Below are 26,908 nucleotides of genomic sequence, written 5' to 3'. Positions count from 1 at the left end.
CAAATGATTTTTTTTGCATTAAAGTGGAAATTAGAAGGAAATATGGTAGGTATTCAAGGTAAATGAGAAAGTCAAAAAGAACTAAGAATGCCAATCCCATTGCTTAAGGAAATATTTTCCCCCTTCAGTTGGATAAGAGTCGGCAGAGATGGAGGAGTTTGTCCCTGATGAAGCAACAGCTTCAAGAAAAGGAAGAAGTCATTAGCACTTTACGACTCAGCTCAGCCAGACACAGGTAGAGCAAGCTGCACAGGTAGGATGATGGTGCCTCCATTAGGATAAAACCCATGGGGTCCAGAATGGTGCAGGTGGCAAGTCAATCCCAGCAGTCATTTGAAAAGCTTGGTGGATGAAAGTATGGTAGCTCGGGTATTAAAGCCAAGCTAGGAAAGTGTGGTGGAAGAAGCTAGAAGTATGGTAAGTGGTTTATATCTTAGTAGGAAACACCAGAACTCCTCAAAAAAATGCCACTTACGTTGGTGAACTTGTCATAGCTTTATGATGACTGTTTTTATTCCTTAGGTCCAGGTACTCGATTTTAATAGCACACAGAGATTCTGTATCTCAGGAACGGGCTCATGGCTGAACTCAAAGGTAATGGATAGATAAAACAGGAGAAATCAAATTATTATCTCCATTCTTTTCTGATTAAGATCTTGTTAGAAAGATATATCTTAACCTTAAAGTTACTTAATGAACATAGACTAAAGAAGTGGAGAGGGTATGAGGCTCCTTGCTAATGACTCTAGTATGCAGCGTTCTTCTTCATGGTCATTCTGAAGCCAGAGCCAGCCTGTTTGCGCCGGCACCCTCAACTCTGTTTTTCTCAGTTTCCCATAGTTATCCTTCGAGGATGCTTTTGTATCATGCCACATTTTCATTTCTGGAGGTCTTTGCACATAACACGCAGCTGATCTTAGCCATCAGACATATTGATAACAGAGGTGTCTTCCATGTAGGCATGGCTGATGGTTGGGCACAGAGTTATATACCCAGAAATTGATAATCTTATCCTATTAGCTTCTGTTGGAGTTTTTATGCTTCATATATAGTGTAGGAGAGGAAAATGTTACACATTTTTTATTCTTTTAATTTACTTAAAACAAAGGCAATGAAGACATATGAATATGGTAACAGGTCCATTGTGGAACAAGCCACTCCAAACAAAATACCAAAGGCCAAGTGTGGTAACACAAGCCACTGCCCTAGCATGCAGGAGACTGAGGTGTACAGATCATGGGTTTAACACCAGTGTTGGCTGCATGGCAAGTTCCAGGCTAGCCCTGGATACACAGGGAGAGCTATCCCAAAAAATAAAATTGATAAAGGTAATCTCAGCTTTAAAGTATTTAGTGAACATGGTAGTTATAGAAACTTATACAGACAAAAAAGATGGGATTTAAACAGAACCCTGAGAGCTAGGAAACACTCTAGAGAAAACATGTTCTTGTTGGGGAGACAGAGAGGAACCCTGAGAGCTAGGTAACACTCTAGAGAAAACATGTTCTTGTTGGGGAGACAGAGAGGAACCCTGAGAGCTAGGTAACACTCTAGAGAAAACATGTTCTTGTTGGGGAGACAGAGAGGAACCCTGAGAGCTAGGTAACACTCTAGAGAAAACATGTTCTTGTTGGGGAGACAGAGAGGAACCCTGAGAGCTAGGAAACACTCTAGACAAGCCACATTCTTATGGGGAAGACAGAGAAGATCCCTGAGAGCTAGGTAACACTCTAGACAAGCCACGTTCTTGTGGGGGAAGACAGAGAAGATCCCCGAGAGCTAGGAAACACTCTAGACAAGCCACGTTCTTGTGGGGGAGACAGAGAGGAACCCTGAGAGCTAGGAAACACTCTAGACAAGCCACGTTCTTGTGGGGAAGAGCTGGGAAAGACAGAGAAGAATGCATTAAAGAGAACAGCCTGCAGGAATGACAGCTGGACTTGGCTTTCTGGGGAGGTGGTGCCCCTGAAAACACAAACAGATAACCATACAAGATAAAATAAACTTGTATTTCCATTTGTAGAGCATTTTGAATAATATTCAAGGCTTGAACTGATAATTTTCAGGAGTGAGGTTCCAGGACCATTTTTGAGCATGAGTCTGATACTGAAGGAGTTAACAGAAATTTAACTTCACTTGTATGTTTAATTTTCTAATCTTTTCAGAATTAAAAAGTATCTTCTCCCATATTTATAACATTTTTAGTATCTGTGAAGAATCTTTTTTTAAATTAAAGTGATATATGAGTTGATTTGGAGTTTGATAGTAGCTTTCTCTCTTGTCTAGAAGTTACTGCTGGGCCTCTTGCTCTTCTGACATTCTCACCCTTGCCCCTCAGAGCTGAGGTTTAGAGAAGCGCTGTCCGTCAGTGCTGTGTGCCCATCTTTGGAGGTCAGGCTGAAAGACTTGTCTGTGAGCTACTCTGGAGCGTACCTGGTCTGGTTTCTCTGGCTGTGTCTTCAGTTGAGTTCCATGCAGCAGGTGGTCCGGGAGAAAGACGCCCACTTTGAAACCCAGGTCCGTCTCCATGAAGATGAGCTGCTTCCGTTAGTGACCCAGGCAGATGTGCAGACAGAGATGCAGCAGGTGTGCTGCTCACCCTCCGTGGAATGACTCTCGCTTTGGTAGACGTTTAATCGAGACCTCACAGCCCTTCCCCGCTGTGCTCCACACATCCTCCATGCATTCCTTGGCTTCTTATTGGTGTCCTGTCTTTCATTGCACATCAGTTTTTGTCTTGTCCACTTTCCTTTTCTCCTTATCTCATCAGGTCGGAACTTCTTGGGGACTCATGTGGGAGTCAGCAATGGGCTGGTTTCTTTTTCATTTGTGGATTTACTGCGACCATTCATGCTCTACCCCTGATCCAAAACTTCAAATAGATGAAGTTTTTTTTAAAAAAACTTTTTAAAAAAGTTTTTAAAAAACTTTAAAAAAAAAGAGGTTAAAAAATTATTTGGAAGGCATATTCTTTTATTAAATCAGTATTTTTTAAGGTGCATTGAAAACTGACTTCATTGTATTTGAGCTTACCCTGTACTAACTCACATTGTGTGTACTTAGAATATAGAACCCTGTAAGGAAAGGCATTTTAGGGACACTTTGATTGATCTGTGTTTGTATATGTGTGTTCATGTATGTGCAAGTACATGTTTATGCACACAGGTATGCATGCACACATGCACATGTGTGTTGTGGCCAGAGGACAACTTTGGATGTCATTCCTTCCTCTGGAGCCATTCGCCTTGATACTTTCGCCCTCAGGGGTGGGGCCTCTCATTGGCCTAGGTCACCACTTAGGCTAGGCTAGCTGGCTGGCCAAGAAGCCTCCGGAATCCTGTTTCTACCACCTCAGTCTGGGATTCACCTGGCCTGGCTTTTTCTTATGTGGATTCTGGAGATTGAACCCAAGTCCTCACGAGTACTTTGCCAATTGTGCCAGTCTTTCCAGCCGCTCATTTCTTTGTTCTTGAGTGCAAACCTGTTCCAAGCTCTCAGCAGTCTTTCAGAATGTACTACTAAGTGGAATTTCAGAGTGTACTACTTTGAAAACTAGACTATAAATTGTATATATTGATTGATTGATTCAATAGGTATTTTTCAAGTGCCTGCCCTGTGATTGAAAACAGAAGAGAAATGGTTTTGCCTATAAAGATTGCTCTCTTTTGTAGGTAAGATATGTTTGCTCCCTCTGCTACTTAGGGACAGGACAGGAACTATGTAATTCTGAACGTGAGTATGTGTCATTTTACCTTAAGTATATTAGGCTCTGTGATTCAAGGCCTTGCTTGCATTTGGGTTTGGTTATCACGCTCTGGAGAAGGCATTTTGGATAGTCTCTTCCGGCTGGATGGGCCATGGCGTGTGGTGTCCTACTTAGCCGTTTTCTTCCACACTCGAAAGCGTAGCCTTACAGGTGCACATGGCACTTTGGAAGGTAGGCAAATAATTGTAGTTATTTATCTGTAATTTCTTTCCAGAAATTGAGGGTGACGCAAAAGAAACCTGAGGATCATGAAGAAGCCTTGTTGGGCCGTGCTCAGGCTGTAGACTTGCTGCAGCAGGAGCTGAATCTGGCCGAATAGAGAAACCAGGTACTGTCTGTGGTCCCAACTCCCTACCGGGGAGGGCTGGTTTCTACTTTAGGTTGTTGGGCAGCAGGCATAAAAACATTGAAGCGGCCAGAGGATTGGTGTCATCTGTTCATTCTTTTCGGCAAACGCTCAGTGCTCCCCTGGTGGTGACAGGGTGGTAAAGGTGGTAAAGCAGGCGTGCTCCCTCCCCGGGCTTTCATTTTCTGTCTTTAGTGCACTTTTCCTTCGTGGCTGTAGGCTAGAGTCTTTCTGCAGTTTCCTCTTTGCCTCTGGCGAATTTCTTTCTCGTCCCTCCCCCCTCTTGTTTGTCTTGAGTGGTTCTTTTGCTTCCTGCATGATCTCTGCTTGGTTTTCCTTGGTCAGCTTCCTTCTGGGTTGAAGTAATCGGATAAGGCCATAATTCTTCCTTTGTCTTGCTGTACTGTGTGGACCCACGCTGCCGATCTGGGCTTCTTCCCTGCCTTTGGTCTCTCTGTGCCCTTGTCCTCTGGTCATATCCAGTCTACTTGACTGGAATCCTGAGAGGGTTGAAAGCAGCTTCCCCACAAGAAGTAGCGAGGGAGTGATGCTAACACACATAACTGAGGAGCCTTCCGACTCCAGTACCTTAGATCTGTATCCTGGGTGAACCATTGCTCCTGTTTCACATTCGTTTTCCCAGCGTGGGATCAGCTTTGTTTTTTCCTAAGATTTGTTCAGGTTTAGGGTACACAAGTCAGCCTAAACAAACTTACAAGTCTATTAGGGAAACCATAATACTTCCAGTAAATACATTAACAATAAACAAGTGTGTTTGCCAAATGGCTGGATAGCCGGTATATTCCTTTCTCCTTCTCCAGCTGTCTCTGTGGAAAACTAGATTATAATCACCCCAAGGCTCTTAGTGAGTATAAGTGTCAGAACAAAGGGAGTCTGGATCTTAATGGACCAGGCTGGTACACAACTGCAGTGAGGGTGTTCATCCACCTCTGTTGTGAGATGATGCCCTCCTACACTGACAGAGCTGTTAAGACAAGGTCCCTGGACACTACTGTGAGCCATGAGAAAGTGTTTACTGAGACCTTTCCCAGCTGGTCGCATAGGCAGGAGCTGTGCTATACTCTAGATTGTATCGTAACACTGTATTGTCCGTATCTGCTTCAGTAACTACCCTTCGGTCTGCCTCTGTCCACCAGATCATCTTAATGTTTTATGTATTCCCAAATGTTTCAGAACTAAATATTTGTTAGTAGCTGAGGTACACTAGTTGAACAATCCTTTTTCTCTTGAGATAAAATTTATAAAGCATTAAATGTATAAATCACAAGTATAACGTGAGAATGTTATACCATTTCTGTTGCCCAGATTAAGGCCCAGCTGAAAGAAATGGAGGTTGAGAAAGAAGTGCTGAGAATGAAAATTAGTTCTACAGCAAGTGAGCTGATCCAAAAATCAGAAGTATTTCTGTTACAAGAACAGACACGTAAATAGGGTTTAGAAATCCAGAAGTCGAAGGCAGCCTCTTGTGAAGCCGAGGCCCACGCGGAAAGCCTGCAGCAGGAATTGGAAAGCAGCCAACTCAGACTTGCTGGCCTGGAACATCTGCAAGCATTGCAGCCTGAACTAGATGAACTGCAAAAGCACCTGCAGCAGAAGGAAGAAGAGGTCAGCTACCTGTCTGGACAGCTTAGTGAGAGAGAACAGACCCTCATCAAAGTCCAGGCAGAGATGATGGAGCAGGAGCATTCAATCAGGGCCCTGCACACACAGCTAGAAATGCAGGCTAAGGAGCACGAGGAGAGGCTGAAGCAGGTACAGGTGGAATTTTGTGAGCTGAAGCAGAGGTCAGAAGAGGGCTAAGGCAAAGCAGCAGATACGGAAGACACTGCAGGCGGCTCTCATCTCCCGAAAGAATCTGCAAGAGGAATTGTCTTCAGCTACAGATGCTGTGGCACACCTGACCAAGTCTCTCGCAGATGTGAAAAGCCTGGCTTCTGTTCAAAATAAAGAGAAAGATGCAGTCCTGGGAAAGTTAGCCCTTCTTCAAGAAGAAAGAGACAACCTTTCTTCATGGACAAGTCTTTACTGGAAAACCAGAGCCTCCGTGCCTCTTGTGAAAGCCTGAAGCTAGCTGTGGAGGAACTTACCGAAGAAAAGGAAAAACTGATGCAGGAACTTGAATCTCTGAGGTGCTCTAACATTGCAGAGAGCGCCGAATGGCAAGAGAAGCACAGGGAGCTGCAGAAGGAGTATGATGTTCTTCTGCAGTCCTACGAGAACACGAGCAGCGAAGTGGAGAGGATCCAGCACGTGGTGGCAGGCGTGAGGCAAGAGAAGCAAGAACTGCACGGGAAGTTACGGAGCACAGAGATGGACAAAGGGGAGATGGAAAAGCAGCTGCAGGATGCGGAAGAGAAAATGGAAGAGATGAAAGAAAAGATGAGAATGTTTGCTAAATCTAAACAACAGAAGATCCTCGAGCTGGAGGAAGAAAATGACCAGCTTAGAGCAGAGGCTCAGCCTCTAGGAGGAGCCCAGGAAAGCATGGATGCTCTTCTTTCTTCGAATCCCAGCTTGAGGAAGAACTGGAAAGGATAAAATTAGAGTATAGAACCCTTTCTAAGGAGTTTGCGGCTTTGATGGCAGAGAAAAACCTTCTGAGTGAAGATCTGAAGCTTCAAGCAGAAGAGAGTATACTGAAACTGTCGAGGCCACTGAGAAATTCCATGAACAAAAGGATGCCATCACTGAAGAAGAAACACAAGCTCTGGCAGGCAAATTGCAAGAGCAAGATATTCAGAGTGTGAGCGTTAAACTTGAAGGTTCGGACGGTCTTCTTTCAGCAAACAGCACCAAGCCCAGCACTAGTGAGACTCTCGGCTCCCACGATGGCATCAGTAACCACCTCCAGCAGCTTGAGCAACTCAGGGAAAGAATCACTGAGTTGGAGATGGAGAAACAGAGTGACAGTGAGCCAGACACTAGAAAATGAGAAAAATGCCCTCCTGAGTCAAATATCGGCAAAGGATGACGAACTAAAACTACGTGAGGAAGAAGTTACCAAGACAAACACCTTAAACCAGCAGATTCAACAAGAACTTTCCCGAGTTTCCAAGCTGAAGAGATGGCAGAAGAAGAAAAAGACCGAGAGCTCAGCTTGCAGCCTTTACTAAGAGCGCGTCGTCCCTCCAGGATGACCGTGGCAGGGTGATCGAGGAAGCCAAGAAATGGGAACTCAAGTTTGCTGATGCCATTCAAACCAAAGAAGAGATCAGAGTAAAAGAGGAGAACTGCATGGCTCTAAAGGATCAGCTGCAGCAAGTGACCACCTGTGCAGAAGAATTGAAGATCAGGATCGCCAAGTGAGCATACGCCTTTTTTCCCTCCAGAGATAATTGTGAAGGCAAAGTCTTTAAGCTGTTTTTATTTCATTAGAATTACAGAAGCAATTTATGTTTTAAATTCCCTTAGAATGTATATCCTCTTTCCCTTCTGACATTTTTGTCAATTTTGTGATTTGTTGTAATTTGTATTAACATAAAATCATTAATATAAAACCACTGATATATCCCCTCTCTCCATATCTCTGTTGAGATGACCTAAGTTTCTCTTCATTTTTATATCTGGATTCTTGACAACCTGCCGACTGTCGAGATTTGCACCAGCTTACTCCCAAAGGATTGCTCTGCTGTCCTAAGTGGTCTGGTCCTCTCCACCACAGTTGGCATCAGCTCCGCTCTGTATGCCAGTTAGAAATACCATCCTCACACTCTTAAAGATCGCCTTTCGAGTTCGGGAACTGACAGTGCCCCGCCCTCAGGACTCCTCCCCTTTTGTTTCCTCACTGCTGCTTTTGCCAGGCTTGCAGCTGTACAGAAGCCCACCACTGACTTGTCTGGAGCAAGGCAGAACAAAACAGTGGGGCTGGGGCTGAGTTCCTTCTCAGTGTCTCAAACTGATCGTAGTTTCATGATTCAAATCTCTGCCACGTAGCTGTATGCTATTTTTCTGTGTGGGGGATCATGTTAACATACGTGTATAGCTGCAGAGAACTAAGATCTCTATTAAAACCTTCAATAATGAATGTTGACTGATTTGTAGATCAGTTAGCTGTATGTCATATAGTTAGCTCTCTCCTCCTCTTTCTCCCTCCTTCTCTCCCCCAACCCCTTCTCATGGACTTGACCATGACAAGGAAATCTGGGACAGACAGAGCTCCAACATCAACAGGAAGTTTGTGATACCCTGCAGGGGGAAAACAAAGAGCTTATGTCCCAATTAGAAGAGACTCGGCAACTGTATCACAATTCTATGAATGAATTAGCTAAATTGGAGTCATAACTTAAGAGTCTCAAAGACCAGTCAACTGACTTAAATGAATCGTTAGAAAAATGTAAAGAAAATAAGGAAAATTTGGAAGGAATTATAAAACAGCAAAAAGCTGATATTCAGAATTGGAAATTCAATTACGAATAATTCGAGACTGATGCAGGACAAAATCAGTGTGAACGAGCAGCAGGTTTCTGGCAAGGAGGAGGCTGCAGCAGCAACACAATAAAGAGATCCAAACACTAGAAAATCTCTTGTCCCAGAAGGAAGAGGAGAATGTCGCCTTAGAAGAGGAAAACAAGAAGGCTGTTGAGAAAACCAGTCAGCTCATGGAAACACTGGGAAGCATCAAGAAAGAGAGCCTTGAGCAGAAGGCGCAGCTGCAGTCCTTTGTGAAGTCCATGTCCTCGCCCCAGGGTGACCGAGACCACATCCTGAGTGACTCCCAGCGGCTGGAAGAGCGACATCTCTCTCTAATCGTTGAAAAAGACCAGCTCATCCAAGAAGCTGCTGCTGAGAATAATAAATTCGAGGGCTGAGAAATCATATGGATGACCTCAGTTCCGAGAATGCCAAACTGGATGCCGAACTGATCCAGTACAGGCAAGACCTGAACGAAGTGATACCCATAAAGGACTGTCAGCAAAAGCGACTCCTTGAGGCTCAGCTGCAGCAAACTAAGGAGCTGGAGCTGGAAAACGAACGTGCAAAACTAGAGGAGAAGCTGAAGGGGTCGGAAGAAGCTAGGCAAAGCCTACAACGGTCCTCAGATGCCCTCCAAGGGGAAAAACGAGGCTTGTCTACAGAGCTTGAGAGTCTGAAGAGACAGGTGGCAGCCTTGCAGGAAGAAGGAACCCTAGGCGCCTTTCCCCTGGCCACCACTGCGAGCTTGAAAAAAGTCATGTCTTCACTCCAGAATGACAGAGATCGACTAGTAAGTGTGTATTTCAGATCTGTGTTTGAGAAGTTTGGAGCCGTTCTTAAAATTGATTTTTATTCCCATAGAAAAGGATGACTGTTCTTCTTTGTAGCATCTGTGTGTAAAAATCACCATCGTTGCTGCACATGCCCCAGATGGTTTTGGTTTTAAGAGAAACCGACACACTGTCGCTGTTTTCAAACTTGGCTTTTCTTTGCACAGACTCTGCATTGGTTGTATAGGTGCAAGCAGATTTGTACTGCCTGTACATGGTTCCAGAACTGCAGGCAGGTTCCCTGGAAGGAAGCACCGGGCCGCTCGGTATCTGTTCACGGTGGCAGCTGAGCCCTTGGCCATCTGCTAGGTCAGAGGAGTAAGAACCTACCTTGTCTTAGAAGTGTTGTTCAAAGCTAAAGGGATTTCTTAAATAAGTGTTGCTAGGCATGAAAGCAACAATGCCTGTAACTGCGGCACTCAGGAGACCGGTGTGAGTTCAAGGCAAGGCCGGGCTGTGTAGTGAGACTCTCAAAATCACTTATTTAAAATCACTATTCAATTAATGATTGTTTGCAAATGAACTATTGTCCATTTCTTCCTTCCTTCCTTCTTCCTATCTTTCCTTTCTATTACTGGAATTGATCCCAAGGCAAACTGAATTTGCATATCCTTTACCACTGAGCTATATCCCTAACTCAGGTTTACTGTTATCTTTTTATTATTGTCATTTATTATGCTAAACTACCCATGTTGATGTTGGAACTCAGGATCCTCCTTCCTCAGCTGCCTAAGTAGATATGACTGCAGATACACAACGCCATGCCTGTTCTGTTCTGTTTCTTCTGACTTTTAATTAATTTTTTCCAGAAGTGGAGAAAGGAGGTTGGAGAGGTAGCCTGTCTTGTACCTGAGTCTGATTCACAGACCCCTTATTAAAAGGCCATACATGGTGGACTTTGAGGCTTCCTGGCCAGCCAGCCGAGCCTGTGCAGACAAGCGCCAGGCCAGTGAGGGACTTTCTCAAAAACAAACAAACAAACAAGGAAGTGCTTGCTACCCAAGCATATGTTTGGATGCTCAGCACACACCATAAAAAAAGCCAAGTGTAGTCAACCTATCTGTGATCCCGTGCTTCAGAGAGAGAGGCAGGTCCCTAAAGCCCACTGGTCAGCGAGCCAAGCCACATTGGTGACCTCCAGGTTCAGTGAAGAAGTAACAGACTCTGCCTCAAATATAAAGTGAAGAGAAACAGAAGAAAGCACCTGATGCCAGTCTTTGGTCTGCATGTGCCTGGACCACCTGCTCCACTGCTCCCCAACCCTCCTAATGATGCATCTCTTTAATACAGCTCCCCAGCTCCTCATGTTGTGGTGACCCCCAACCATAAAATTATTTCACTGCTATTTTATAGCTGTAATTTGCTAAAGTTATGAATCATAATGTAAATATCTGATATGCAGGATATTCGACATGTGACCCTCAGTTGAAAACTGATGTCCTACAACATGTATACACACTCACTTGAACATACACACAATTGGAGGGAAAGCTGGATGGCACCAGAGGAATAGACCCAAAGTTGTCCCCTGGCCCCCAGGCTGACACAGGCCCTTATACACATATGCCTGCACCCACATGAATATGCATGTGCTTATACATGTTTATGCCTGAAAGCAGAAGCGTATGCCATGCTGGGATTCACTCTGTTCTAAGTCAGAATCCTTGTCCTGGGTGGTTCCAGCCGATTCCAAGTCAGCTCTGCTTCATCTGGGGACCGTGCACCCTGAGTTTATGCATTGGAAACCCTGGGCACTGTCTTGTTCTTTCGGCCTTACTTGCACACTTTCTGTCCCCTGAATATTAATGAGACAAGTCTCTTAAGAAGCCATTCCTCTGCTTCTGTAACGTGCAGTGATAGTGTTTCTTGAAGCTGTCACTCTGGTTTTTTATCACCTAACCAGCAAGGTATTTTATTCTGTTCTGAATATGCCTCAAATGTCCATCCTCTCACCTTCCACACCCACGAGAAGCTTCTTTACCTTCAGCAGCTCTGACAACAGTGCATCCATCACGTAACCTCTCCAGTAGACGATAAACGTGCTTGTGTCCAAGTCATTCTCAAACTCTTCCATTCGTATAAGTGCCGGCTCGGGAAACTTTAAAAGGTACACGATTGTCTGGAAGAAGCTTAGGGTCCCTCCCTTGACCGGCCACTCAAGACCTGATGATTTGTCCTCATTTTTTCAGCCCTTTACTTGATCTTTAGCCTGCAGGCCATCAGACCCAGCTCTTCAGCACACAGTGATGGCCGCGAGGACCTTCTACCCACATCACCATCTTGTTGGCGAGAATGTATTCTTTGTTGCTTCCTTTTGGGGGCCACGCCAGATCTCAGATTCTCCTGCCACACTTCCCAGTTGCTTGCTTCTGTTTTGCCTTCTTATTTCCAAAGTGCTTTTCATCCCGTTTGTCTCGCGTTGCCTGCACACAAGTACCCATGCCATGAGGCCTCTCACCAGCTCTCGGCGTTATCTTTTGACCCCATTTGATAATTTTGTTTTCTCACCTTGTTGTTGGTGTTCTTTGTTCTTGTTGTTGTTAGTTATTTTGTCTGCATATGTGTCTGTGTACCACATGCATACCTGGTGGTCTTGGATGTCCTCAGACTGTGGTTAACAATTGTTACCATCATGTGGGTGCTAGAATTGAACCCAGCCGAGTTCCTCTGAAAGAACAGACAGTACTCTTAACCACTGAGCCATCTCTCCAGCCCTGCTTCTTAATTTGAAAGAAATTTTTTTTTCTCATTTTTTGTGTATTTTTTTTTCTTGTTTCATGGGTAAATTTTCTAACTTCCCTTTCCAAGGATGGTGGTGTTTTGCTTTGTTGTTGTTTAATTCATCTGAGTGTATGACATGTGCAGGTGCCTGGGGAGGCCAGGAGAGGGCGCTGGAATTGCAGGCAATTTTGAAATGCCCACCATGGGAATTGAACTAGGGTCCTCTGGAAGAGCAGTGAGGGCTCTTAACTGCTGAACTTGCTCTCCATTCACTGTCTTGTGATTGAGACGGGGTCTTATTATATAGCTGAAGCTTGCCTAGAGGGTTCAGTGTGGTCCAGGCTGCTCACAAATTCACATCTTCCTGCACCAGTCTCGCAAAGGCCAGGGTTACAGGTGTGTGCCTCCACACCTGACTGGCTGCTTCTTTTGGTGAGTTTCTCTTGGCAATTCTTTATTGTTGCTATGACGTTCTGGTTGCCAGCATTCTCGCCTGTCTCTCAGCCTGTGTCTCTCATTCCCCTGCTAATGTGTCATCTGCTTCTCGGTCTCAAGGGTGGGCTGCTTTTGTCCTTTGTTGTCTCCCGCTCTTGTGTTTGGTGCTTTCTAATCTAAACAGCTACTGGTACGACAGCATTAACGTTTGTGAGTGGTGAAAGGTGTGGTTGAAGGCTGTTGTCTTCCCCAGGTGTCCTGACGTCATTTCTGGATCAAGCTCTTAGTGGGTATTGGGAAAGAGTTTTAAAATAGATCGCAGTTTTGCTAAAGGCGAGTCCATCCTAATATTCAGAAACCTTGTGTGTGAGACACATTGTTTACTTATTTAATTCTCATGTTTGTATGAGGAAAATTGCTGAATTATCTTCATTTAATAGGTGAGGGAAACAAAGACTTAGATTAACTCTCATCCAAGAAACAGGGTATCCAATTCTAGAGTCAAAGTGTCCTTAACCATAGGGTGTGCACCTTCTTTATAATAGTGGGCATCGGCTCAGCTTGAGTTAAGGCTGGAGTCCAGCTGGGATGTGGCTTGGTGGTAGAGCACTTGCCTGTGTGCCTGAGTCCTGCCCGAGAAGTGAGAAACAAGGACAAGATAAACAAGTAAACAGCAGCAACAAAGAAAATGGCTGGTGTTCATGTATGAATACAGGAGCTCATGGCGGGCACATGTGTAAGCGGGAAGCCACTCTTTACATTCCCCGGCCATAATAACCTGTAGGTCCTTTAAGTCTGTCTCAGGTCAAAGTCGGAGCTTCGGACCTTAGAGGTGGGGCTATGGGGTGGAAGTGGAAGAGATGGTTAGGCAGCTCCTTGGCTGTCTGTGGACTGTGGGAAGGTGCTCACGGTCTGGTGCCTGTGTGGTAAGAGCGACTGGTCAGTAAGGAATGGGAAGTCACCCTGTGCTCCCTCTGGTTAAAGCAGAATGAACTGAAGACCCTGCAGCAGGTACTTACTGAGGAATCAGGAGGTCACTGAGCTACGGCCACTGAAGGCTCAGCTCCAGGAGTATCGAGAGCAGACAAGATCCGTGCAGATGATGGAGGAGGAACTTAGGCGGGAAAGCCTGGCCTGGCAACATGAGCTACATCAGCTCAGGTAAAACTATTTCTGCATCTGCATTTTGACCCTTTATTATCATTGTCTTTCAACATTTTATTTTGAAATAGTTGCTGCTTTATAGAATACTGTGGAAGCAGTGAGAGAGCATGTATGTACACTTCATTTAGTTTCCTCCAGAGAAAGCATCCTATGTGACATGATACATGTCACACCCAGCTGCTTTTATGCATAACAAAAAAATAGCTGGTGTTCATGAGAAGCTCCACTCTTTACCAAATTCAGGAAAATAAGGAAATAAAATAACAACTAATGCTTATCATTTGATATTTAACATGTGCCAGGCTTTGTATTTGATGAATGATGTGTGGTGTCTCATTTAATCTTACAATAGTCCTAAGGAATAACTAGCTTATTCCTAGTTTATTGAAGGAACTTGGCAAGACTGACATTTGCTCAGTTCTCATACCTAATATATGCAATAATGTGTTGTTGTATACACTGACTACATGGTCTCGCCATCCACATTCCGTACATACTGTTGTACACACCGACTCCTGCCGTTCTGGACATCACTCTGCATTCATTCTGGTGAGTTTTCCTGCCAATTTTGAATTGCATTTCCCATTTGGAAACCTAGCTCTTTGTTCAGGATCCAAATCGAATGGTGACTTTTCTATGAAGGTCCTCCAGTCCTGCCAATACGAGTTCCTCCTCCAGTCCAGTCACAGCCTGCTCTCACCACCTTACTGGGTGCTTCCACTTGTAAAATAAATTTTACTCTGATATGTATTAGTTTTGCTACATAGATAACATTGCATAAGAATGTTTGGAATATGGGATTTTTCTTCTTTGCACCAAGAGTATTTGAGCCATTTTTTTCATGCCGTAGACTGGAAAAGAACACCTGGGAACTTCGTGAGAAGCAGATGAAGGAGCAGTACATTATGGCCATCGCAGACAAAGATCAGCAGCTCAGGCATCTGCAGAGTCTTCTGAGGTCTTCCTCCCAAACCCAGATTCTCTCCGCACAGTACCAGAGACAGGTGAGGAGATCCATGTAGTTTGCTCAGGGGGCCACAATCCACAACAGCATCCTCCTCCTATAACCAACTGCCCGTCGGCAACTATAAGGCAAGACTCCTCTGACTTCTTCTACAGTGGGCATGAGTTCTTCTAGGGGGAGGAGCTGAGTATGAACAGTCTTAGGAGACAATGCCAGGGATGTTTGTTTCCTGGCAGGCATCCCCAGAAACAACAGTCTCCATCGATGGGTCACAAAACCTTGTTTATGAGACACAATTTCTCAGGGCTCAGCTTAGTAACAGCTTAAAGGAAATTCACCAGAAGGAATTAAGAATTGAGCAGTTGAACAGCAAGGAACTTGTTTTGTGCTAGACTGAAATTCAGTTTCTTTTTTTCTCCTCCTGGAGGTAAGATTCAGCACAGGCACCAGCTCCAGCAGAACTTAGAAGTTATAAGAGCAAGTGTTTATTCCAGAGCAGAGGACACGGGCCACGTTCCCCTCGCCCTTGGCCGGTCTTTGAGAGAGACTTGGGGAAAATCCATGCAGAAACTTCACCCCATCTTATCACGTGTTGTAATGTTTCAGCATCTCCACGAGTCACTGTCTTCCTGCTGCTCTGACCGGTCCAGGTGTTCTCAATGGCTCCTCCCAGTCCTGCCCTCTTCAGAGAAACCTAGATAGGTAGTGTCTGCCAAACTTAAACGTCATTCATGAGGTTAGTGGTTAGTGAGTCCAGGGGTCTGTGAGAAGAGTTGTGAACGCCCTCGGATATCTGCAAAGTGTGGGGTCGGTGCGTGCATCTTCTCACAGGAAGTCACGGAACACGGGCTGTTGAGGCTGCTGGGGTGGGGGGAGTGCTCACCTCGCAATCCGATGACTTCCGTTTCATCTCTGGATCCCACAGTGGAAAGATGGAATCAGCTCCTAAGCGCTCTTCTCTGTTCTCTACATGTATGCTGTAGAATGAACATGTATTACACACATGCACACACACACACACACACACAAATACTAATAACATTGTGATTCAAAATCATAAAAATCAGGAGACAGTTTTCCCAGCTGAGGAGAAAAGCCCACTTGCTCAAGATTGCAGTCATTCTAAAGTCAGTGGTCATGTGTGTGACTCATGTGTTTACCACACATAGAAGGTACTCATTAGATGATAAATTCAACCATCACTAGAATGTCAGAGACTCCGTTCGCTTTGGATCCAAATGAACTGATGAACTAAATGGCTTAGTTTTGTTTGGTGGGGAGGGGTCTCCTCTCACCTACCTATTACAGAAGTTCTGACCTTTGTAGCTCTGTGGCTGTGAAGACCCAGTGACTCCTCCTGGTCACACCTCAGCTCTTGTTCCTCTCTAAATGCTGGTCCGGGGCTCTGCTGAGGTTTCTCCTCCTATGACAGCATTTTAAACAGAAACAGCTGTTTATAGATGATGAAGTAAATTATTTTGGTAGATGATAACAGCTGAAAATTTTAAATGTTTTATCGAAGTAAAATGTAATTGGTTGTCTTTTACTCTTTTTATGCTTAGCTCTTTTGGGGGCCCACCATCCAGCTCCCAAATAAATACGCACATGGAGGCTTATTATTACTTATAAAAGCCCAACCTTATCTTGACTTGTTTCTATCCAGCTTTTCTTTAACTGAAATTATTCTGACTACCTTTGCCTCTGGACTTTTTCCTGTTCTTACTTCTGTCTACCTTACATTCACTCTTACTCCGTGTCTTGCTGTGTAGCTGGGGGGCATGGCCTCTGCCGTCCTCCTCTCCTTATTCTCTCTTGCTCCTCCCTCCAGATTTCTCCTTCTATGTATTCTCTCTGCCTGCCAGCCCTGCCTGTCCTTTCTTCTGCCTTGCTATTGGCCATTCAGCTCTTTATTAGACCATCAGGTGTTTTAGACAGGCCAAGAATCACAGTTTCCCGGAGTTAAACAAATGCAACATAAACAAAAGTCACACACCTTAAAGTAATATTCTACAACAGTTAACACATAAAGGTAACAGATCATTGACACAGCAGGCTACATGTTCACAAAGAGATGTGTAACAAGCAGTCAAGATAGAGTACCAGGATGTCCCACACCCCCACAAGTTCGTCATTCCTCTTCCAATCACAGGTACCTACCTTAGAACTAAGTGGAGCCGTTTGCAGTATGAACATATTGCTGTAGGCCACTGTCACTCTAGATAAGAAATAGTTCTCTTTAGAATCTGACTATGAGAAAGGCACCTCCCTAGCCTTGCTCATCCACTAGTTAACAAGTAATTGTCATTTGCCTGTTGAGAATCTGGCCATATGGAAGGCACCGAGGACACACATAAAACCTCAAGTCTTGTGAGCTTAGTCTCACTCCCCATAGGTCCCAGCTTCTCACCTGAGTGAGACAAAACTGAGGGGCCGTCACACGTGTTTCTTTCTAACCCTGTCTGCCCTCGCTCCTTTGCTGAATGCTAAGGTGTTCTACACAGTTCTGCTGGCTTAGCTAAATGTCTCTGTGCAGTGTAGGAATGTGTTAGAAACCTTAAAACATGACTAATGGTATAGTGTTAGTCTAGCCTTAGAGGACTGAATTCAGTTAGCCTGTGAGTGGAGGGAGAACCTGAGGAGCCTAAGTAGTCTGTGCGCTGCACCCTCTGTAGTGGCAGCTCCACAGCAGCGGCTCCCGTGAGCAGTGGGTGCTCCAGTGAGACTCCATGGACACTGGGAGGGCCGTGCCCCTGGGTCCTAGGCCTGCTCCTAACCCCAGAAACCTAGACAGAATGCAGACACCCAAGACGGGTTACGAGTGGCTGGTGAGTGATCGACTATTTGTCTTTGTAGTTCATAAGCCTTCGCTTCCAGCAAGTTTATGGGTCTGCCCTCTGTTTCTAGATTTACTAGGGACAAAATGAGAAGATAATTTTAAATACTGGGGAGATTTGTTTTGCTTGTGTTTACTTGTGTTTGGTGTGCCCTGGGCTGTTCATTCTAGCTAGGAACGCTTTTCCTGTGGTGGGAGAGCATGGTGTTAGTCCTCATCCTGGAGTTCCTATTGTACTCGGCCTGCCACCCTCAAATAAGCTTAGCTTCCCCAAAATTCACACCCTTTTCTTCAGTAACAGCCTTTCCTAGAGGAAAGGTTGGAGTACTGTTTCCACTCGATGAGCATCTAGGCTCCCACTTCTGCTTCTCAAGTACACATAGACACATTTGACTTCTGTCTGCTCTCTTGGAAAAATGTCCACCCAGTAATACTATTACACACATTTTTAAGTGTGGACTTGCGCTCTGCCTATACTGAGTTCTAGGACTTGTTATTCATCAGTAATTTAAGCATGGACACAACCTTACATTCCTCAGCCCTCTGCTTAAATTCCTGGAATAGCCTGTCCTACTGGAATTTTTGTTAGGGGTTCTCTTTAATCGTTGTTCAGTTCATAGACCTTGGAACCAGTAAAAATAAACCAGTTTCCTGCTATTCTTCCAGAATTAGTTTCCTTTCGTGGCTGAAACACTTAGGTATTTTTCCCTTTGAAGAAGCAGACCGCGGAGGGGGGTGCTGGAGAGAAGGCTCAGAGGTTAAGAGCACTGACTGCTCTTCCGGAGGTCCTGAGTTCAATTCCCAGCAACCACATGGTGGCTCACAACCATCTGTAATGAGATCTGGTGCCCTCTTCTGGCCTGCAGGGACACATGGAGGCTGAACACTGTGTACCTAATAAATAAATAAATCTTTAAAAAAAAAAAAAAAGAAGAAGCAGAAGCAGAAGACGAAGACCGCGGTAGGACTCTAAGGTAGGTCCGGCAAGTTCAGGCCCGGTGCCTCAGGCCAGCTCAGCGATGCCAGCCAGAGTCTCTGCGAGAGCCAGCACCACTCCAGCGACCTCTTCAAGCACTGTGCTGTCCTGGAGAAGCAGGTGCAGGAGCTGCAGGCAGTAAGGCAGTGGCGGGAAGTGCTCAGAGTGATAGCTAGGGGCTGACGCTTCCCTACACAGTGGAAGGCTCTCAGTTTGCACGCACATGGTGTCTGAAGAGCTTCCATCACAGCTGCTCCACTGTTGTTTTTTTCTAGGGGCCACCAAATGTAGCTATTCCAGGAGCACCCCAGGAGATGAATCCAAAGAGATAGAGGAATCCGGAGACCACAGGGGAGCCACAGCCAAGGTACAGGAGCAGGATTCACCCTCCATCATACACTGTGTGCAAAGAAATTGGGGGTAGACAAGAGAGGGTGATGCTTGAATATGACAAAATATATTATCTACGTGTGTGAAAACATCGTAATGAAGCCTATTGTTGTGTGTGACCAGTGTATGCTATTTTAAGGAAATTGGGTTGTAATCTTGGTGGAGTAGAGGTCACCATATGCTCTTAGTGTGTGCTAATCTGACTACCGTCAAAGAGTGATGTAAAGATTGAATGCAACAGCTCCTAACAGATGTTGTGCAAGAAGTGCACCGTGCTTGTAACACAAGTGCACACACGCAGCCCTACAGATGCTGGAATTGCAGCTGCACTGATGGGCTCGCATCTCCCCATGGGTATTTTCTGCTTTAATTGTTCTGCAGCTGGACTTCTATGTTAGTTTAGCTTTCCCGTTTGGGGAAATGCCTCCAGCCTTGTGACGATGTATTCGAGATTGTGCCCTACGTCCAGTGATGCCCTTTGCCTGCCTTTTCCCCTCCAGATCGGCTGAAGCCCAGCAGCAGCTCTGCAGCATGAACCAAGTGAGTGAGTTAAAGAAGCTGCTGAAAGAAGAGCGAGAGAGAGCAAAGACTGGCCATTGAGATCGCACTCTCCTTGGCCGAGGAGCAGATCAGAAGGTAAGGTGTGGGGGGAGCTTTCTGCTCACTTCTTCCCTGACCTTGCTCCTGGCATCTGCGACCAGGCTCAGGGTGAGTTAAGATCTTCATCTCCCCTTGATTTGACGCGGTCCTAGTGCAACTTGAGAGTCATCACCAAGAAGCAGGGTACTTGTGGGGTTTCGGAAACCTGTGCTTTCCAGGGCAGTAGCTCGTAGGGGTTAGAAATATGTTTCCCATCCATGTTACACAAGGAAGCTTATATATGGTGTCTTACTTCATCCCAGCAGTAATTATGTGAGGTCCATGTTGGGTTCTTGTGTGTGTGCCATGTTGGGGGCAGGGGGCAAGGTCAGAGGACAATGTTAGGTGTCTTGTTGTATCCCTTTCTAACATAGTCCCCTGAGAGAGAGTCTCTCTGCCAGTGACCAGCGGGTCGTTAGCCATTCTCCTGCCTCTGTCTTCTCCCTAGCCCTGGGGATCGCAGGTGTACACACGCAGGCCAGCTCTCACATGGCTGCCGGGGGTGGGACTGCAGATTCTCATGCTTGCAAAGCAAGCGCTCTTCCCCACTGAGCCATCTCCACGACCCCAGTGTCAGAGTCTTTAGAGGGCCAAATAAACGCATTCTCATCACCTGTCTGATTTCCAGATTTTGTTTGTTTTTGAGACAAGGTCTTTCTGAGTAGCTCTGGCTGGCCTGAAACTTGCTTTGTAGACCAGGCTGACCTTGAAGTCACAGAAATCCACCTGCCTCTGCCTCCCAAGTGCTGTGATTAAAAGTGTATGTCACCGCACCTAGCTAGGTCAATTGAAATTTTAAAGATTGTAACCTAAGGGAAAATAGAAGACCACTTAAGAAGGAGTGTGGCTTGATTTATTGGCAAATGCACTACCTAACCCTGAACTTCTCTTTGCCAGTCACCGGCTTTTGCCCAGCTAGGAGGGCATGGATGTGTGTGATATTGTGAGCACTCTACTCCAAGTGTGATTGGAAGGACACAACTGTCTCCTGCTCATTACTTATTCCACATCAAGAAAACAAGAAATCACTGTGTGTGAGAAGGTAGTGTGGCCACAAGCGTTCTGTTGCTGGGATCCCCTTTACGTGGAAAGAAACACAGCAGGTGCCTTATTTTATGTGTAAGGGCAAGTCCCTGTGTCTGCCGCCTCTTCCCTCAGAATAAATGGCACTGGGGGTGTTTCTGCCTTCTTGCAATGCCTTCCCCAGGAAGCAGGTCGTAGTTGAGATTTCCTTCTTTCCCATCCAGCATATATACAGCTTTTTTCCTCAACACCGTCTAGGTAGCCTTGAGGGTAGGCTCTATGGGAACACAGTGCAGCTTGTGTAGTGGCCTTGCAGAGACTTTCAGACCTATTTGTTCATGGCCGTTTCTCTGCCACTTATGAGAAACCTGGTCCGTGGGGAGGCTTGGGACCACTTGAGACAGCTTAGTCAGGATGACTCTGGAGCCAGTGTCTGGACCACAGTAACCTAAGGTTAGCCCCTCCCCACTTTCCTTCTGACTGAGAGCAGAATGGAGGCCAGGTATTGGTGATGCACACCTTTAATCCCAGCACCTGGGAGACAGAGACAGGTGGATCTCTGTGAGTTCGAGGCCAGCCTGGTCTACTGAGCAAGTTCTAGGACAGACTTCTAGGTACATAGAGAAACCCTGTCTCAAAAAACAAAACAACAACAATAACAACAACAAAAAAATACGGCCCACCTCAACCAGGTTCAGATTAAGGTATTTCCTCTCCGCTGAGGAAAAGAGCTGCCCACAGAGAAGTGTTCATTTGATGGAGATTCCCTGTGTCGGGAAGAAACATGAAGAGGAAAGGGGCTTCACATGCTCCCCGCTCCAATTAAAACGTCTGTCCTGTAGGCAAATGTGTGACGAGACACGCCTTGCCCTGTTGTTCACAGAGGTCATTGAGTAATGGCAGCTTCTCCTTAAATGGAGAATTTCCAAAATTAAGTAATGAGCACATCAGCAGAAATCAGAGCAGAAAGCTGCAGTGGCTGCAGTGGCTGCAGAAGTTGCAGTGGCTGCAGCTCAGCCTCATGCTAAGAGTCCAACAGAATTTCTTGAGTTCTTTGCCTATTATAAATTGAAAAAAAAATGCCGAGTGTGATGGTGCAGGCCTATAATCCCAGCCTTGGGAAGTAGAGCCAGGAGAATCGTAAGTTCAAATCCAGTCTGGGCTACATAGTAAGCCCCGTTCTCAAAAACAAACAAAAAACTAGGGTGGTGTGGAGAAGGAAGGGGAAAGAAATGAGTTGAGTTTCTGAATGAAATGTGGTACAGAGGGGGGGAACATGAGGCATAAAGACAAACGGGCACTGGGTTCTAGTTCTGTTGACTGTTAGTCGTGCTTCCATGGGTGAGACACGAACCAGCTGCCCAGCCGAAGCACCTAAGCCAGCATCCTGACTGAATAGGCAGTTCCTTTACTACTGTGTGGGCCTGGCCTATGGGAGAAATCTTTGCTGCCAGTCCCCTAGGCCACCTTCCCAGGATGGCTGGGAAGATTCTCATGCAGGGGACATGTGTTGTATCTTTCTCTCAACACAGGCTGGAGCAGAGTCAACGGGATCCGGTCCGGACTCCTACCACTGGTGCCTGTGGCTCTCAGGAGACGTCAGTGTGGATAGACATCTCGGCCAGCAGCTGCCCAAGGGTAAGAGGGAAGGACGCAGGGAGAGCTCTGCAGTGGGAATGGGCTGAGGTACGGAGATGGGCAGTGTTATTGGTGTTCAGCCACTGAGGAAACTTTCTCCCGGGCTGCCCCTCTGCTGTGAGGATGGGATCAGTTGACTGAGATGCAGAATTACTGGTGAAGAGAAAGAGCCTTCAGGTGGAGCTGACTTCCTTGTTTTATTGTTGTTGTTTTGTTTGTTTCAGACCCCGAGTGGCGCTGGATGGAAGCGGGTTCTGCGTTCACCCTGCCATTCCCAGTCCCGAGAGCCACTACTGGCAACCATATACTTCCTGACGGTTCATGTCCTCCTCATCCTGTGTTTCACAGGTCATATATAAAGCTCTCCTTCAACCACAGCTCTCAGAACTTGTCATTCCTTCATCTCTAATGTCAGAATTGTTTTTAGAACAGCCTTCCCACCTCCAACCCTTCCGTATCTCCTTGGAAAGTTCCCATTACAACAGAGGTGGCTGTGAGGACAGGTTAGAAGGCAAGGCCTGGTGCATCCTGTTTTCTGGATGTCCCTCCATTGGGGTGGTGGATCCTGAAGCCACTCGGGAGCCGGAGCATCACAACTTCTAGCCTCAAGAACCCTGAGCTATGGCTCGTGGTTGTGAGTTATTCTGTCTTCAATGCCATTGTCACCCGGCTCTGCGAACAGGGCTCAGGCAATGGGAAGAGAAGACAAAACACCTGATCCAGACCTGAGAGCGGTGGTCACGAGTGATACCACTGTGCCCGTGTCCCCCATTGCTAGCCGCCGGCTTTTTCATTGCCGACATCATGTCTTCCCTTCTGTGCTCATCACCTGAAGAGAAAGGACTGATGGGCTCACCAATCAGCTCTATGTTCTATAGTGATTCCATTTTAGTCACAACCTCCCAAGGACTTTCCTGAACTATTGTAAAATAATGTGTTATTTTCGGAATGAAGATTTGTGTGAGGCTGTCTGTCGGCACAGTTGTTACGTACCTGTGTCTGCACTCTGGAGAGTGGAGGAGGGATGGTTCCCGGAACAATAAAGTCCTGAAAATCCTTCCTTCTCACTGACCAGCCTCAGAAGACTGTGAGCATCCTTCTAGCCTCAACTGCTTGAGCCAAAGGAGACAAGGTGGGGGGAAGAAATCCATCCCGAGACTGAGTTAAAGGAGCAGAGTTGCCGGCGTGAAGTCCCCGAAGCCTTGTGTATTGTTCTGAGAGCGTACTGGAAAATGTTAGGCACTTGCCTATAACTCCAGCACTCAGAAGGCTGAGACAGGAGATCATAAGTCCGGGGTCAGTCTTGTTCGTATAGTTAAGTTCAAGACAGCCTGTGCTACATAGCGAGACTCTGTCTCGGGAGAAAACAGCACAACAGCAAAGTCTGTTTCCTAGGACACGCAGTGCAGGAGTTTCGTAGCTCATGCAGGTCAGGTGGGTATAATTACGTTTTTGTATGAAGGTGCTGCTTGGAAAAAGCTGGCTGGCTATTTCATTGTATAGTGGATTTCGAGCCCGATCCCTTTGGTTTCAAACCTATTCCTGCATGTTACACTCCACTCAAGCGACGGATGTGGGATATCTGTAAAGGGGAAATGAGTTTTCTCAGTGTCATCTCTAAAGTCCTATGGTTTCTCCAGAGAACTGCATTGCCATATGATGTGTTCTAATGTCTGCTCTGATACTTCTAATTCTGCTGTTGGGTTAGAATTCCAGGTTAGCTAGAAGATTTCCCCTGTCTACATTATCTCTACTTTAAAACAGCCTTAACAGAACAAATAAAATGTCCCAAGTCTAGCATCCATTCGGAAGTGACCTTAGAAGCTTTCTGTTCTTCTGTAGAAACGCTCTGTTCTCCTGCAGAAACTCTCTGTTCTTCTGTAGAAACTCTCTGTTCTTCTGTAGAAACACTCTGTTCTCCTGCAGAAACTCTCTGTTCTTCTGTAGAAACTCTCTGTTCTCCTGCAGAAACGCTCTGTTCTACTGTAGAAATGCTCTCTTCAATCCAAGACTAGAGAAACCAGTCTGGGACCCTTTCTGAGTTTATTATCTCTAGGGCAATCAGGTCACAATTCCACAGCCCACCAAGGTCAGAAGAGCCTGAGTCAGATTCCATAACAAATTCTTAGGATTATCTTGGGACTTCTTTGCAGCCTCTTTGTCACTGAGGGCCCCAGGCTGCCAGAGGAGTCCCTCTAGGGAATTTTTTTGTAAAGCAGCCACAGTAAAGGCCTCCAAACTCTCAGTGGCCTTCCCCTCAGAAAGGGTCTGTTTCATTGGCCCAAACAAGTCACCTGAGCATGTCTGACTTGAGGATAGAAGGGAGGGGCCACAGATCTTTTTTCTTCCTTTCAAATAAAATTTATATATTAAGACATTGCTACTAACTTTAAGCATGGATCCCACAAGTCATTATCCATATATCATCACACACTGGGAAATTTCTGGGAAGATGGACTGAGGTGGGTTCAACTGGATTTCAGAAAAACATCTTTTGAAATCTGAGTAATGGGGCAACCTGTACAACATGGCCTTGCCTCGCTCATTCTCCAAGGCAAAGTATCCACCTCTGGGAGAAAAATCCATGGTTTGAACATGAGAAATAGCACTCCTTTTAAAAACCGGAAAGTTAGAAAATGCTGTACAGGAAGGAAGATGAACCAATCTGACAGCTTCTTTCATTTTTCTTGAAGTTTTCTGTAGTGGGGTTGAAGGTCAAGGAAGTGATTCCCATGACCTGGTTTATTATGGCCTTTATTGGCTTTGGGTTGGTTTGTTGAAGGCAAGACTCTTGACTATGTTTTCCACTCCACTCTCAGAGCCACAAGCCACATACAGCCCACTCTGATGCAGCAATGATAATCCATTGAAACTGCCTTCATCAAGGAATCTGTTAACGCACTTCCTCGAATTCACATCCCACACATAAACTCTCCATTCCCAGGAGTACATACCCTCTTACTATCAGAAGAGAATGTGGATGCTGCCATTCTCCCATTGATCTTCATGCTACCGATTAATTCTTTAGTCTTTATTGACAGCAAATGGGAAAACCCAGCAGTGCCGCTTCTGAGCAGGAATTGGAGAGACTTCAGATCGCTTCACTATTCTCTCTTTCAAACCTCTCACTTGATGTACAGGAACTAACTTTCCAGCTAGCATATCATTGACATAAAGGACTTTGCTGTGCACACTTGTGGCTAAAAGCTCCTCTCCATTAGCACTGAAACAAGCCTTAAAGATTGGAAACTTTCCCAAATAGATGCTCTGGATTTTCGGGTTTGTTTTGCCATCTCCCTGACATAGTAAGATAGCATTGTCTACTCCAGAGAGCATCACCACCTGTGCGCCAGGATGGAGCCTCACTGATGAGATCTGAGCGGTGGTAGTCCGTTCAGCACTGGCAGGACGGCAGTTCTTCATCTTCAGAATTCCTCCAGGAAGAGAAGTGGATGCGGATATGAAATTCCCAGCCCTTTGCAACAAATCATCTTCATCCTCTTTACTTTCCTCATCTGCAGATTTTCTCCGCTTGTGCCCAATCAGGTACTCCTCCCGTGGCATGCAGGAATAGCTCTCTAAGTCTCTTTTGAAGCTTTTGAGAGTTTACTTTCGCTGGTATTTTTCATTATATCTCTCCGAAACCAATTGTTCATCATGTCAACTATTTCCTCATCTTCATATCTTCATCCACCCAAACTGGCTTCTTCTGAGGAGGAAGATTATCTTTGCTTCATCTTCCTCTTCAGAGTCATCCGAGCTTCCTTGTCGTTGACCCCGCGAGCTCCACAGCCGCCGCAGCAGTAGCAACAGCGCAACCTCGTAGTCCTTGATGTCCCCTAAGACCAGCTGTTCTTCCTTGAGCACCAGGAGGTTCCGCTGCCAAAGCTGGCTCCGCCGCCGCCGCCGCCACCACCACCACCAAGGCGGCGGGGACCGCACTAGGGGCTGCCCTCTGCTGCCAGGCCTGCGGTGCCCGTTGGGAGGAACCGGCGGCTTTGGGGGAGCGTGCCACAGCTCCTGGATCTGGCTTGCCTCCCACGCTTCTTACTGGCTCTCCGCTCCGATTTCTTCAGGCTCCAGCGTTCTAGCCTCATCCCCAGGTTTGAGGAGAAATGCAGTCGTTGACCAGGAGCACCATTGCGCATGTCAGGGCCACAGAGCTTAACAGCATGGAGTATGTCAGAGTTCACAGCTCCTGCTTCTTGGAGAAATTCATGTGAAGTCAGACTTCTATCAGTGAGCCCAGGCTCCACACAGTTTCCCAACAAGCTAGGAAATTTTCTCCCTCCTCTCTCAGGAGTTATCCTTTTGACATTCTGTGTGAGCCTCATTGTAAGTGCTATAGGGAATGAAGAGGTGTTTTTAAGGCTTACCCTTCAAGATTCGCATACAGATCAATCTCCCAGTAAGCCTCTCTTGATTGCTCCAGCCCACATCAAATGTTGTTTTTGTTTTCCTCCCTCAGATCAGACCTTTACAACAGTGTTGTAGCCCAGGCTACACCTGAGTGCTGGGGTCACAGATGTTTGCTACCACACCCCCCTGGCTTGGTCTGAATTCTTTTACTATCGTAGATGCAACTGTCCTAGGCAGGACACAGAGTGGTCCTACAGCATTCCTGTAGTCTTACAGTGTCTTAACTGTTAGGGATGTGGCTCGGCGGTCATTGGTCATTTTTATAACGATCCCACGACCTGAAAAAACTTTTCAAAATACTAGACACAGAAACACTTTACCCTTTAAGTA

The 26,908-nt window shown here is 45.9% G+C and overlaps 2 pseudogenes; one reads left to right on the top strand and one right to left on the bottom strand.

Annotated features, from left to right (window-relative positions):
* Positions 1–578: 578 nt before the first annotated feature.
* On the top strand, positions 579–22,206 carry LOC148120633 (golgin subfamily B member 1-like; annotated as a pseudogene).
* LOC148120632 (U3 small nucleolar RNA-associated protein 18 homolog pseudogene) lies at positions 21,914–26,307 on the bottom strand (annotated as a pseudogene).
* Between the last annotated feature and the right edge of the window lie 601 nt (positions 26,308–26,908).

Source organism: Myodes glareolus, chromosome 10 (genome assembly GCF_982192425.1).
Source record: "Myodes glareolus chromosome 10, mMyoGla1.1, whole genome shotgun sequence".
Classification (NCBI taxonomy): Eukaryota; Metazoa; Chordata; class Mammalia; order Rodentia; family Cricetidae; genus Myodes; species Myodes glareolus.
Note: the sequence above shows the minus strand (reverse complement) of the source record. Positions and strands in the feature narration are given on the sequence as shown.